Raw genomic sequence first — 14,522 nt, 5'->3', positions numbered from 1 at the left:
TGCCTGACCGAGGGCTGCCCTCGCCCAGTGTGTGCTGGGCGGCTCAGTGGTCAGGCCTCCTTCTGTCCCTCCCACCTGCTGGAGCAGACACCCTGGGAAACGGGCCTCGCCCCGCCCCCCCGCAGCCCGCCTGCCATTTCCCAGGTCACGGGAGGGGCCGGGGCGGCTGCCACTTTGGGCCTTTCAATGGCCTGGGGCCTTGGGCGGGGAGCGCCCCTGGGCCGCTATGATGGTTATTAATAATTCCGGGCCCCACAATGCCCTTTCACAAACAGTCTCTAAGACTCTCCCTAACAAGTTTGTAAAAGTGACAGGGGCCGCTCAGATCTCGCGCTCGGCCCGGCCCACAGTGGCTATTCTCGGCCACATGAAAGCGGGCCAGGCCTCACTGCCGTGTCCCCTCGCAGATGCCTCCTGCAGCCCACAATGGGCTCACACTTGAACCCCCCCCCCATTCATCGCCAGCTCCCTTTATCCCGGCTGCCGCAAAGCTCAATTCTCTTGACCCTTCAGTGCGGGCGGATATTGTCACCTAATCCCCCCTTGTCCCCCTTCTGTCCCATGGGTGGCTTTGACTTCTTTCTCTTCTCAATTCCTTTTTCCTCTTCCCTTTTGCTTTCTTTGGCATTCTCTAAGCCGCTCCCCAGGGTCCACATTCCAGAATCCGGCCTTGTTTTCGAAGGGGTTGTACAATGCCGCCCTAGTGTTCAAGGATTAGGCCTGGAGGAGGCTGGGACGGCGCCCTGGGGGCCGCGGGGATGGACATACAGGAATGGAGAACGGGTCACAGAAAGGATGGAGGCTGGCCGGCCTGCTGAAGGAGAGGGCCTCCGAGGGGGACGGGGCTGAGAAAGCGGGGGCCCCAGGAGGGCCCGTAAGGGACTTGGTCGTCAGCTCTCCATGGGAGGACCCGTGTCTGGGGGCTGCCGGTCACAGAGCCCAAGCCACCTGAGTGTCACCAGAATGAAAGAGGGGGTAATGGACTTAGAGGGTGAGAAGGGGGACGGAGGGACAGCGGCACCGGGCTTTCAAAGGCATGGAGAAGGACACGGACCTGGCCAAAGCCCAGGAAGGAAGTCCTGGGACCTCAGCATCCACCTCATCTGATCAAGGGTCTCCTCTAAAGATCCCTGAGGAGTGGTTGTCCTGGCTCTGCTTGGAGCCCTGCGGGGATGGGGAGCTCACCCCTCTGAGGCAGCAAGCCCCAGCTTGGGGTAGCTCTATTACTGAGTGTTTCCTGCCACACTGTGTGAGTCTGCCTCTCTGTGGCACCTGCCCATTGCCCCTCAGACCCCTCAAAACTCCTGCTCCAGAGAAGGACGTCCTTAGCCCTTCCAACCCAGGTGTTGGGAGCGAGATCTCCCACGGGCCCTTGGCCTTGGGGGTCACCTAGCCAGGGAGGTCCCATAGTCCACTTGAATCAAATGGGCTTTGCCGTTTGCCTCCCAGAAAACTCCAAGGAGTCTGGACAGGCAGGATGTGGCAATGAAAGAGCCCAGTATGTGGAGCGGCAGACGCTAGGGTTGCCATCACTCCTGACATTTACTGGGTGGTGCCTCAGTGACTGGGCCCCCTTTGAGTCTGTTTTTAAATGAGGATGATAAGGATCATATCTATATTCCAGGCACCAGGGCACGATGGATGGAGGGCAGGCCTCAGAGCTGGGAGGACCTGGGTTCAAATCCCAATGATAGAAACGTCGGCGATTATTATGACATTTGACTAGCCCCCACTGACACGGCACAGTTGAGGCAGCTGAAGGATGAACCGGCTTGCCCAGAGTCACAGATCTAGGGAGAACCAAGGGCGACATTTGAACGCAGGTCTGTAGACACCCAAGTCCAGAGCCCCCAGTGCTCCCCCAGGCCACTGTTGAAGAAAGCCCCCTTCTAGATGTGCCAGAAGCACAGGGCTGGGTGGCCCCTGAAGCCCCTGAGGAGGTAGAGAAGCTGGAAGGGCCGGAGGCCTGAGAATGAGGGTCTCCAGGGCGGAGAAGTTCCTTGGGGTCACACCGTAAGAGGATTACCCCCATCCTCATCTTTAAAATGGGAGTAATTACAGCGCCCACTTCCCAGGGTCTTTGTGAGGATCAAAGGAGATAATGAAGCACTTGGCAAACTTTAGGGCACTAGAGAAATGCCTTCTATTAGGACAATGCTGGCTGACCTACAGGAGAGCACAAGAGGGGGCATCCCAGGCAGGTACCTCCGGGTATTCCAACCCCTAATAACAAGAGCTGGTGGGTACATAGCAATCTAATGTTTGTGCTAAATGAACATACTCTGCATATTTTACCTCCCTTGACCCTGATGAGGTCAGTGCTCTTTTTACCCCTATATTACAGATGAGGAAATTGAGGCAGAGAGAGGAATGACTTGCATGAGGAAACCCAGCTAGGAAGTGTCTCAGGCAGGTTCTCTTGTCTCCAGGTCTGGGGCGCAAGCTCTCCGGTCTGCTGAGTTTTAGGGGTGCTGGGATTCCAAGAAGGGGAAGTCCCGCACCCTCCAGCCAGAGGAGACAGGACAAAGGTCTGCGAAGGAGAGAGTGCTGGGTGAGGCAGCGAGCATCTCTAGAGAGCACTTCGAGGAATGTAGCAAGTGCACAGATGGGCTGGCTCTTTGTGTGTGCTGAGGCCAGCACAGTACCTGGTATTCAGCAGGCACTTAATGCATCCTGAATGAGCGATGGACACAGACTGATGTGCCATAGGGCTGGAGAAAGAGGAATTGCCATGGTGTGAAGGGCTTTAAATGCCAAGAAGAAGGATTTCCATTTGCTCCTGTGGGAGATAAGCAACAGAGCTTCCTAAGCAGGGGGTGACACGGTCAGATGTGTCATTGACAGCTAAATAGAGGACGGACTGGAGTGGGGAGGGGCTAGAGGCAGGGAGGCCCAGCAGCAGCTCTTGCCATAGTCTGGGTGGGGGATGATGAGGGTGGTGGCCGTGTCAGAGGAGAGAAAAGAGGAATGGTGGGGGTAAAAATAGCAAAACTCAGTAACTAATTGGACATTTGGGGTTTGCGAGGGTGAGTCACTCAAGGGCAACCTCAAGAGTGTGAATGGGGTGCCTAGAAGGACTGGGGTGCCCAGTTACAGAAACAGGAAGTTTGGAAGGTGGGGGTGTGGCAGGAAGTGTGTTTTCTCTTCCTAGAGTGGTGCCTCTCTTGAATCTTGTTCTGGGCAATTGATATCTTGAGCCCAAGAACAAAACTTTTCATTTAGCCCTATTAAATTTAGCCCAGTCCCTCCACCCATCAAGACCTTTATTCACCTTGACCATGCCACAGAGTGTTAGCCAATGCTTCCCAGCCTTGAGTCATCTGCATATCCAGGAGGCTCACCATCTGTGCTTTGGTCCCAGTTACCTGCAATGCTAAGTGACACAACACCAGACGTAGATTGACCCCTGGGGCACTCCACTGGAGACCCCTTTCCACCTGGGTGTACAGACATTAATGCCTTCTTTTCCCCGCCTGTTTCTGAGATTGTGGTGCACTGCTTTACATATTCCTGGTCTTTGCCTTGTCACTTGGAAGATCAGCCGCGTGGGAGTCCCTGCATTTTGGCTGTTGACATTGTATCCCATCCCTGGTGGGCTCCTGAGTCCTCAGACAACCACAATGACCAGCCTAGACCCTGGTGGCTCATTCATGTCTAGTTGCAAGGTTCTGCAGGAATAGGAAAGATGAGTCTTGTTCTTGGGGGGAAAAAGGAAAAGAAAAACAAAGGTCACGGGGGCTGTGTTTCCCTGAGGCACAGAAAATGGGCAAGTATCCTCCAGACTTGTCTCCTGACATGGAAGCGGTGAGCTCATCCCTCCTCAGAGTAATAATCATGATGACAAAAGCCGCCACAAGGCCTTGGGTCCAAATTGCACTTTCTACTTTCTCCAGGGCTTCCTCCCCTAACCCTGGTGGTCTGTTTACGGGTATGTTGCCTTGGAAACAGAGGCAAACAGTGGAGAGAAAGAATGACTCCCAGATGAGGGCCCAAAGAGGGGAGTAATGGAGAACCAGCTGGAGCCATCCTCCAGCAGATGGGAATCCTTATTTTCTCCACATAAGAGACACAGTCAAACCATTCGGAGTTATTGAAGATCCCAACCACAAACAGGATTTGTTAAAAAAAAAATCAACATGTCCAGCTTTTCATTATTTCATTTCTCCTACAGTAGTTGCTGGCGGTCAGTGAGTCAGCAGGAATGTCGGTGCGGGGCCGACATGGCTAGGTGATGGGTGGCCAGCTGCAGCCTGGGCCGATGGCCTCCAGGGGCAGTCGGTGGCCAAGTCTGAGCGCCGTACGATGGAATGGCTAACCACGCTCTCTCCTCCTGTTGTTTCTGAGGCCGCAGGGCGAGACTCCAAGTCCGCTAGATGGACTGCACTGAGGACTGGCTTTCAGGAATGCCTGTCTGAGTTTGGGCCCCTGCTCTGGACCTCAGCCTGAGTGGCTACAGTAGCATGAGGTGGCCTCCAATTTGTAAGCTGTTAGGAAGTGGCCCAGTGCCAGTGTCTGTTTGAGGAACTCCAAGGAGCACAGGGAAACCACTAGCAAGACCCTTCTGCATTTGGGCAGCACCAGCCCTTAGAATATTGTCTCCCGATATGAAGCCCATGTTTTCCCTCTAACGCAGAGTTCCTGGCTCTGTCCCATGGGGCCAAGCAGAACAAATCTCGTCTCTGTTCCGCAGGACCATCCTTCACATGCTTCAAGACAGCTGTTGATCCTAAAAGATCCAGAAGGAACTTAACAGGCTGGGGAATTCGGCCGAACCAAACAAGACGACATTCAAAAGGGGCAAACATAAAGTCTGAAGCTTGGGTCCAGAAACGCAAGCACTAGATGGTGGACAAACTGCTCAGACAGCAGTTTGTCTGAAATGGGTCTGGGGTCTTGGTGCATCGGAAGCACAAGATGAATGAGTGGCGCTCTCCGGCCACTCAAACAACTAATGCAATCTTTATCATAGCTAATATTTATTCATAGAGCACTGACTGTGTGCGGGGCACTGTCCTGAGCACTTTAAAATTATATGATCTTGGGGCAGCTAGGTGGAGCAGTGGATAAAGCACTGGCCCTGGATTCAGGAGGACCTGAGTTCAAATCTGGCCTCAAACACTTGACACTGACTAGCCCTGTGACCCTGAGCAGGTCACAAATCTTCGTTTGCTTCAGTTTCCTCAACTAGAAAGTAGGGATCGTGATACAGTTATTGTGAAGATCCGATGAGACAATGTTTATTTTTTAAAAGCACCTAGCACAGTGCCCGGCACATAGTAGGTACTTTATAAGTGTTCATTTCCTCTCTCTACCCCTTTCCCTCCAAAGGGCAGAACTATGAGCAATGGGAGGAAGTTATAGATGCCATCTCGGGTTTGCGATGGGGGGAACATTTGCCGAACAATGAAAGCTGTCACGGTGCACTATGGGATTGCAGGGGCCTCTCCCTTGGAAGTCTCCAAGCAGAGACTGGACAGCCACTCGTTGGGTATGTTACGTGGGTTTTGACTTAGATGGCCACTGAGAGAGCTAGTGAGTCTCCCATTCTGGGATTTGGGGACTTTCCGCTTAAGTCTTCTCCAAGTTAACCATCCCCAGTTTTTCCTAAGATGGCCCCCTGGCCACCTTCTGCTGCACCCTCTAGTCTATCAACTAACACTCAAACACAAGACTCCAGATGTGGGCTGAGGACTCACTTCATCTCTGGTGGGTATCGTGTCGAAGATACGACTTTAAGAGATGGGACAGCAGAGATCCCTTGGTCCAAGGACATACCAGATGGACCAGCCTTCTCCCAGGTGCCCCACTTGGCTGCAAATCACCTGCTTTCAGGAGAATGAAAATGATGATGCCCTCCAGGCACTGGGTGGACACAGTGAGAGAAAGGAGACTGTGGCCGCAGCCCAGCCTGGGACAGACTGTTCATTGGAGCCTCTGACTTTACACTGTAACAGATGCAACTTTAACTGTCAGGAAATAGTTCCCCCTGTGTCAATGGAGAGTAGGACCTTTGGGTATTAAGAGCTGAACAAAAGATTGAACATTTATTTATTACTTATATAAGAAGTCACATTAAAGGAGCCCCTTTTTGCACTGTACTTGCGCTCTGGAAGGTTGTCTATCTGGCCTATCCCTAGTTCTAGCTCTGCAGGACTCTTCAGCCTCAATTCCGTCATCCAGGTTTTCTTTTAGAAGAATCAGTTTTAAAGTGCCCTCCCAACCCTTCTGCCTCCCATGGGAGTGGTGGGCACTCAGCTCACACCTGCACTGAAGGAGAGCCCTCCAACTCTTGAGTCATCTCATCTCCTGGACAGCTTTCAGGTTTGGGTTCTGGGGGCTCTGTGTGAAAGACACTGAGGCTGAAGCAGACTGGGGGCTGCCCTGCAGTGCCCTGTCCTCTGGCCCTGTTGCCTCCTCCCTTAACCCTCGGGGGCTGGCTCGGGCAGGACATTCCACACATGCCTCTCCTGCCCCATCAGGCTGCAGCTCCCTGCACTGGCTGGCAGGCTACCTTCTTACACATGTATAAATCACCACGTGTAAATTCACCAAACCACAAAACCACAGAGGCAAGGACCTAAAAACAGGTGGCCGCTCTGAAACAGAGGCATTGAAAGGGTAACTCAACATTTCACAGGCAAAAGGAGCCAAGGGGGAGGGGGGAGGGAGAGTGAGGGGGGGACTTGGCTCAGCTGCAGCTTTCTGGGTTTTTCCTAAAAGAAGACAGGAGAGCTGCTGGTGGCTTGGACGGAGCAATGGGCATGTCCAAAGGCCAGGCAAAACTCGGGTCTTTTAGCTTCCACAGGTCAAGCCCTTTGGAAAGAACTCCCTGAATTGTTGGAGTTAGTTCACACACAGTGGGAGCGACCCCTTACTTTTGGTGGGTCACCTCCCCAGAACCAAGGAAAGAAGCAAAAGAACTCTAAGCGATGAAGCCCTGTCACAAAGCCCATGCACTAACGTGTTCCTGCTTCATCCACAGAATAGTGCTTTAGGTCTTCATTCAAAGACTATTTATTTGTCCAGAAATCGTATTTTCACACTGCACGAGTTGTAAAGAAAACCACTGGAGCCTAGTACCACTGAGGCAAATTATCAGTGGAAGGGCTTCTGTGTCTGACTCTCCCATCTGCGTGACTTTTCTTCTTTTTGGCTTCCATTTCCCCACATCTAGAAAATGAAGAAGGGGGTTATGGGAAGAGGGATGGATGAAAAAGATTGTCTCTAAATTTCCTTTTAATGCTAGACCACTTCATCAAACTGTCAACAAGCAAAGCACCTGCTGTGTGCCTGGTATCGCCTAACACAGTTTAAAGGTACAAACACCAAAAAGGAAGTAATCATTGCCTTCAAGGTGCTTACAGTCTACTGGGGGGAAGCAACAGATATACGAATATAAATGATATACAAATACTATATACAAAATGTATAGACATGATAAAATATCATATAATTAATATAATACAATACATATAATGCAATATACACAAAGTAATTTGAATGGAATATAATCCTTATACTACCATTCTCACCTTTTTCATCCTCTTGATTCCTAGATCCTTGCAAGTATTTAGATAGGGGAGGATGACAAATGTTTGGAATGTCTTGAGGTAAAAGGAATTCAAAGAACATAGCAGCTTGATGGTGGAACAGAGACCATGAATAGCTGGACTTCAGTTCAAATCAGCTCTTTTCCCCCTGATGATGCCATGGCTTATGTCTATATGTCTATGTCTATATCTATCTCTTTGCCTATGCCTCTGTCTGTGTCTGTGTCCATGTGCATGTCTATGTCTATGCCCATATCTATGTCTATGTCTATGTCCATGTCTATGTCTATGTCTATGTCCATGTCTATGTCCATGTCCGTGTCCGTGTCCGTGTCCATGTCCATGTCCATGTCCGTGTCCATGTCCATGTCCATGTCCATGTCCGTGTCCATGTCCATTTCCATGTCTATGTCTGTCTATGTCCATGTCCATGTCCATGTCCATGTCCATGTCCATGTCCATGTCCATGTCCATGTCCATGTCCATGTCCATGTCCATGTCCATGTCTATGTCTGTCTATGTCCATGTCCATGTCTATGTCTATGCCCATGTCTATGTCCATGTCTATGTCTATGTCTATGTCTATGTCTATGTCTATGTCTATGTCTATGTCTATGTCTATGTCTATGTCTATGTCTATGTCTATGCCCATGTCCATGTCTATGTCTATGCCCATGTCCATGTCTATGTCCATGTCTATGCCCATGTCTATGTCTATGTCTATGTCCATGTCTATGTCTATGTCTATGTCTATGTCCATGTCCATGTCCATGCCCATGCCCATGCCCATGCCCATGCCCATGCCCATGTCCATGTCCATGTCCATGTCCATGTCCGTGTCTATGTCTATGTCTATGTCTATGTCTATGTCTAAGCCAATGTCTATGTCTATGTCTATGTCTATGTCTATGTCTATGTCTATGTCTATGTCTATGTCTAAGCCAATGTCAATGTCCATATCTTTGTTGATGACATCTTTCTCTACATCTATGTCAATTTTCTTTGTCCACATCTATGTCTAAGCCAATGTCAATATCTACCTCTGTTGATGACTACATCTATGTCTACATCTGAACTTATGTGCATTCTAATATAAGTATCCATGTGACTGTCAAAGGCTATAACAACTTTGGTGTCATGTCTTTGTCTCTGTCTCTATGACTATATCTACATTGCGGAGACTAGTCTGAAATTTGGGACTAATAGAGGCTAGTAGAGGACAGTTCCCTGACAAAAAAAAAAAATCTCCTAACCATGAACCCAATTTAACAAAGATTCTTTGGGCAGAGAGACATGTCTTTGGGTTAACCTTCAATCATTTACAAAATGCAAATAGCCTGTAACCTAGTACACTAGCATCCATTATTCACACCTGAGTAAGAATTCATTTAACAATCGATCAATCTCCCAGTATTTATTAAGAGATTATGGTGCGGGCATTTCTGGGGATACAAAAAGAGGGCAAAAACAGCCCCTGCTCACTTACTTATATTCTTCTGGGGAAACCAACGAGTACATATAGGCATTTGCCCCAAAACATACAAAGCAGATAGAGGGTAGCCTGGGGCTGGGGGAGCCCTCTGGAAGAAGGTGGTCTTTGTGTTGAGTCTCCAAGGAAGACAGTGATTCCAACAGGCAGAGGTGAGGAGGAAGAACAATCTGAGCACTTTGGCTGGAAGGGGTGGTATTGGACAGGAAGAAAAGAGAAGCAAGGGGAGATTCAAGCTCTGTTCTAAGCCCAGCCTAGCTTTGGCATTCCCAGGGAGAGGTTCTCTTCTTGGCTGAGGGAAGACCTCTCTGGTGTTTTCTGAGTCTGCTGGGGAGTCTTGGGTGTTTACCTTCCTGTGTCTCTGGTACATATGGAAGAGGCAGGGGAGGGGCTTTAGGGGTTCCCTCTCTGTCTTCCCCAACCCCAGCATAAAGCACGGAGTAAAGGTTTGCTGAACTGGCTGTGAATGTCCATCCACATGCCTGAATTGTGATATGCACATGCCAAGGCACCTTGGCCCATCCTTTCCTGCCCTACCCGAGGGTGTTTCTGGATGAGAATGTCTCTGGGGGCTTAGAACCCCCTGAATTTGTATCTAGAACCCCAGAACCTGGCTTGGAGAATCCCAGCATCACAGAAGCCTGTCTAATGAGGCCTAGCCTGGTATACTTCCCTTGTCAAGAGGAGCAGTACATGGCATGATGAGAAATGGGCTGGTCCCTGAGTCTGGATTCAGATCTAGTTTCTGACACTTATTATGGGTATAACACTAAGAAGATCATTTAGTTTCCCTGGGCCTCAGTTTCCACATCCTTTAAATGGGAATAACAATAACACCTGCATAGGCTGGTTGTGAGAGCGGATGAAACAATAAATGTTAGGTGCATTGCACCTTAAGGTGCTATTGGGGTGTCCGTCATCTCTACAGGCCCTTCTGATAGCGCAGGGAGCTCCCTTGGGTCCTAAGCAGATGGAGCTGAGGAGGAGAGGGATGGCAAGTGGGGCTGTGCGTAGTTGACCCAGGGCATCCTGGCCTGTGGGCTCCCAGCCCCCACCTGAGGTCCAGCAGGGAGGGGTCCCCTGCCCAGACCCATTTTCCTTGGGGACAATCCTAATCACCAGTCGGTTTTTCCTCGCCAAGCCTAAATCAGGCTCGGTCAACCTTCCCCCTTCTGCTCTTCCTGAAGACACGCCTCCACCCCCCCTTAGGTCGCCTCTTCTCCCCCTCCCCCACTGTCTGGATTTTCTTTCAGCCCATCCTCATATGGCATGAACCAGGCCCGTTGCCACTGTTGATGATGGCTCTCAGTCAGAAGGTATTTATTAAACTCCAACTGTGTGCCAGACACTGTGCTAAGTACAGGAGATGTGCCTAAAGGCAGAAGCAGAGTCCCTGCCCTCGGGAGGCTCCCAGTCCTGCTCTGAGTCTATCTGGGTGGCCATGCCCCAACCAGTGGCCCATGTGTGTGGGAGTGGGGGGCCAGCCCGGCAGAGTGGAGCGAGTGTTGGCTGACTTGGGCTGGAACTCTGGCCCTGGGACCTAGCTGCACCCCCGACCACCCCCCCCACCCCCCCCCACCCCCGCAGCTCCAGGAGACCAGAAGTCACCAGCCAGCTTCTGGTCCGCACCTGGGCAGGGCTCTACACAGACAGGCACCCAAAGACCCCGCACAGCCACATATGATTGCATGGACACACACGATTATTTATACTTAACTGGGCCTTTTAAATCACGGGCCATCAACTCAGATGTGACTTTCTGAGTCTGAAAATAACAAGCAGCCTCCTTTTCAATTCAGGTGAAGAGGAACCTGTGATCTCATCTTCTTAGGGAGCTCTGGGGGAGTAACCAGTGTAGACAGCCCAGGTGTCTGAGAGGGGCCTGGGAGCACAAAGATGTCGCTGGACTAGACAGGGTCACTCATTGTGTGTGTGAGAAAGAGACAGAGACAGAGACAGACAGAGACAAAGACAGAGAGAGGAGAAAGACACAGAGACAGAGATACACATTGACAGAGAGACAGAGACAGAAAGACACACAGAGACACAGAGAGATCTAAATCCCTAATAAAAGATACTTTGTAAGCAAGCTCCTCTCAATATCAGAAACCCAAATTTGAGTGAATGAACTGAGACACACATTGGCTTGTCCGGGTCCTTCCTTGGTGGTCCTGGAGCAGCTTCTCTTGTAAAGAGGGAAGGGGTGTGCAGTCCAGGATGCCTTGTGGCCCCACCCCCGCCCCACTTGAGGAACACGTGACCCTTCATAAGAATGTCTTCCCCAAAGCCATCTACTGAGTTCCTAGAAAAAAAAAGTGGGTATTTTTATTGGCACCAGATGTGAGTTTCCTAAATGGCAACAATGTAACCCAGCCAGACGGCACACCCCTGGAAGGGCATTCCTAGACGGTGCTTACAAGAGGGGGCAGGTAGACGGTGGGATTGGGGGAGGGCGGTGGGGGAGGAGAGGGGAGGGCACCTCAGGAATGAAGGAAATAGAAGCTGACTTTCTGTGGGCACGGAATCCAGGAGAAGGGCTTAAGCACCCAGTACCCATCGTCCTCCGCCCTGGACGGGAGAAAAGCCCAGACATGTCCTAGGTGTTATTATCCTCATTCTACAGAGAAGGAAACTGAGGCTCAGAAAGGGAAATGAGTTACCTAGGATCACACAGCCAATAAGTGTCAGGGATGGAATTTGAACCCACGGTTTCATGACTCCAAGTCAAGCCCCGCTCTTGTAGCGACTGATTTTAAAGAACATCATTTTTCTTTTACACACCTTAAGTTCAGGAGCACTGAAGACATGGGCTGAGGTGCGATCCCACAGGAAATTCAGCTTTGGGGCTGGCAGGCAGGAAACCTGAATTCCAAGTCTGCAGATCTGTTTGAGCCTAGACACTAATTAATGATAATGACGATGATAAAAACAACTGTCACGTTACCTCAGAGCACTCGCTTTTACAAAGTAGTTTCTCACAACTACCCTAGGAATTACCCAGGCGGTGTAATCAATTAGCTAATCGCTAAGCCTTAGTTAAATCCCAGTGTAGGCAGAGCCCAGGGCTTGCCTCTGGTGATTTGAAGACAAAGCAAAGTAGTCCCATCCTCAAGGGGTTTCTTTTAAAATGGAAGACACAGAAAGGTGACCTCAGAGAGGAAGACTTGGGGAATGGGAGTGAGGAAAATTCTCCTGCCAAAAGGGGGTGCTCTAGTGGACTTTTGGAGTGAATTCTAAGAGCAGGAGTGAGGAGGGAGTTGCAGTCCAAGCAGGGTGCACAGCCAGGGCAAAGGCATGGGGGTGGGATGGGCCACATAAGGAAGCCAAGGCTAGTGTGACTGGAGTCTAGAGTGAGTGCAGGAGAGCCCTGGCTAATAAAACTGAAAAAGCAGGAAGGGTCAAGGAGGTTGTGATGGTTTTAAAATTCCAAACAGATGACTTGATATTTGATTCTCACAGGAGTTTATTGAGTAGGGGGGACTTTAGGAAATCCCTTTGGCATCTGTGGATTAGGGGGAGAGACTCGAAGCAGGGAGACCAATCAGGGGGCTGTTGTACTAACCCAGGGAGGGGTAATGAGAGCCTGGGGGGGGGAGTTGTGTGAGTGGGGAGAAGCATATGTGAGAGGCTGAAATGAAAAGAAATGGTGACTGCTTGAGTAGGATGGGTGAGTAAAAGTTAGGAGTAAAGATAATATGAGTCTGTGAACCTTGGAGACTAACAGCATGGTGGGGCCCGACTGAAAGGGAGAGGGTTTTTTGCTGGGTTGGCTTAGATGATGAGTTCCATGGTGGATATGGGCATGAGATATTTACAGGATCCAGTTCAAGCATCCAAGGGGCTGTTGGTGACAGAAGGTCAGCAGAGAGGTTAGGCCTAAATATACAGAATCAGCCTCATGAAGGGGATCATTGAACATTGGGGAGCGGATGAAATTACAAAGGGAGAGAGGGTATCCTTGGTGTACACCCACCATTAGTAGGTTTAATGAGGATGAAGAATCAGGCAAGGACACTGAGGAAGAGGGCTCAGAGAGGGAGGAGGAGAACCATGGGAGAGAATCCAGAGAGGAAAGAATCAAGGCAGGGCGGGGTGTGACCGTGCTGAGGGCTGCAGAGATGTCAAGGAGAATGAGGAATGGGGCGCTGAGGACTGAGACTGAGACCCATGGCAATTAAGAGACCACTGGTGGCTTTGGAGAGAGCAGCCTCATGAGGTTGGATTGTTCAAGTACAGAAGGCAGAGAAGGGAGACCAAGTGGAGGCAGCTTGACCAAGGAGTTTGGTGGCTGTAGGGAGAGGAGGCACTGGGTGACAGCTGCTGCAGTGGGATGATAGGGTTGCCTGAGTTTTCCATTTTCTAAGGATAGGAAGATCTTGGCAGGGTTGTCAGCAGCAGAGACAGGAAGAGGATCTCAACAGAATCTTGCCACATCAACTAACTGGTCTTTCCTGCTCTTGATGGAAATTAGTTGTCTTGATCCCTATCTTACATTAAGGCCAGTTTGCCTTTTTTGAAATACAACCATCCTCAGTGACCCGGAAGTCATTGATGGAGGGCTTGGAACTCAGCGGGGCTGCAAGAATGTCAAAATACAGGTTGGTGAGACCAATGAGGCTCTTCCATCTTCTGAACTTCCCAGCCATGAGAGGAATCTCTATCCACAGGGAGATGGGATGTTCAGGGAGCTACTGGGATCCCACTCAAGCCAAGGATGAATGTACCCCCTTGTCAGGCATGTTGGAAAAGAGGTCTGGGTTGGGCTCCATGCCCACTGAGCCTCCTGCCTCTGAGATGACAGAATGGCTAGTGATCAGACTGAGGATAATCTAATGTCTCCCTCTAGGCTCATGCCATGGGGCATGGAGGGAAGGCAGCTGGCTCTGCTTGGAGAGGCAGGGGCCCCACAGCTATAGCTGTGCTATAGCACCCCCCTAATCTGCCTCGTTTAGCTCAGACTGTGTCTGTCTTTGTCTGAATCCCTGCTCAGGCATGGGCGCTGCTGGCTTTCACTAAGGCTGACATTTATTTGCCCAAAGTTAGCTTTCCCTTGTTTGTGTGAGTTCTGTCTTACTGAGCCAGGACTTTATGCGACAGGGTAAGTCCCAGAGCATGTGGGCTCTGTTTGTTTAACTTTCCAGATGCTTGAATCGGTGACTGCCAGTGGCCCAGCTCTGCCAGGAGGGGCATCTGGACTGCGGCTGTGGTGAGCTTCCGACGGTGTCTCCTGCCCCTGCCCCCGCCCCCCTTCCAGGCCACTGGACACTTTTCACAGACAGCTGGACCTTTCCAAGAAATCACCTGGACACGGTCCAGGCCATCCATTCACCTTTGACCGACATCCCCCAAAGCTAGAGTACCCCCCAGAGTGGATGAATGTAGCTCTGACAGGCCTACAGGAAAGGCAGCAGGTGGGAAGGGAGAAACACAGGCCCAGAGTTCTAGATCTGGCAGGGTCCTGAGAGGTCATTCTGGTCCAACCC

The sequence above is a fragment of the Dromiciops gliroides genome, chromosome 6, assembly GCF_019393635.1.
Source record: "Dromiciops gliroides isolate mDroGli1 chromosome 6, mDroGli1.pri, whole genome shotgun sequence".
Classification (NCBI taxonomy): domain Eukaryota; kingdom Metazoa; phylum Chordata; class Mammalia; order Microbiotheria; family Microbiotheriidae; genus Dromiciops; species Dromiciops gliroides.
Note: the sequence above shows the minus strand (reverse complement) of the source record.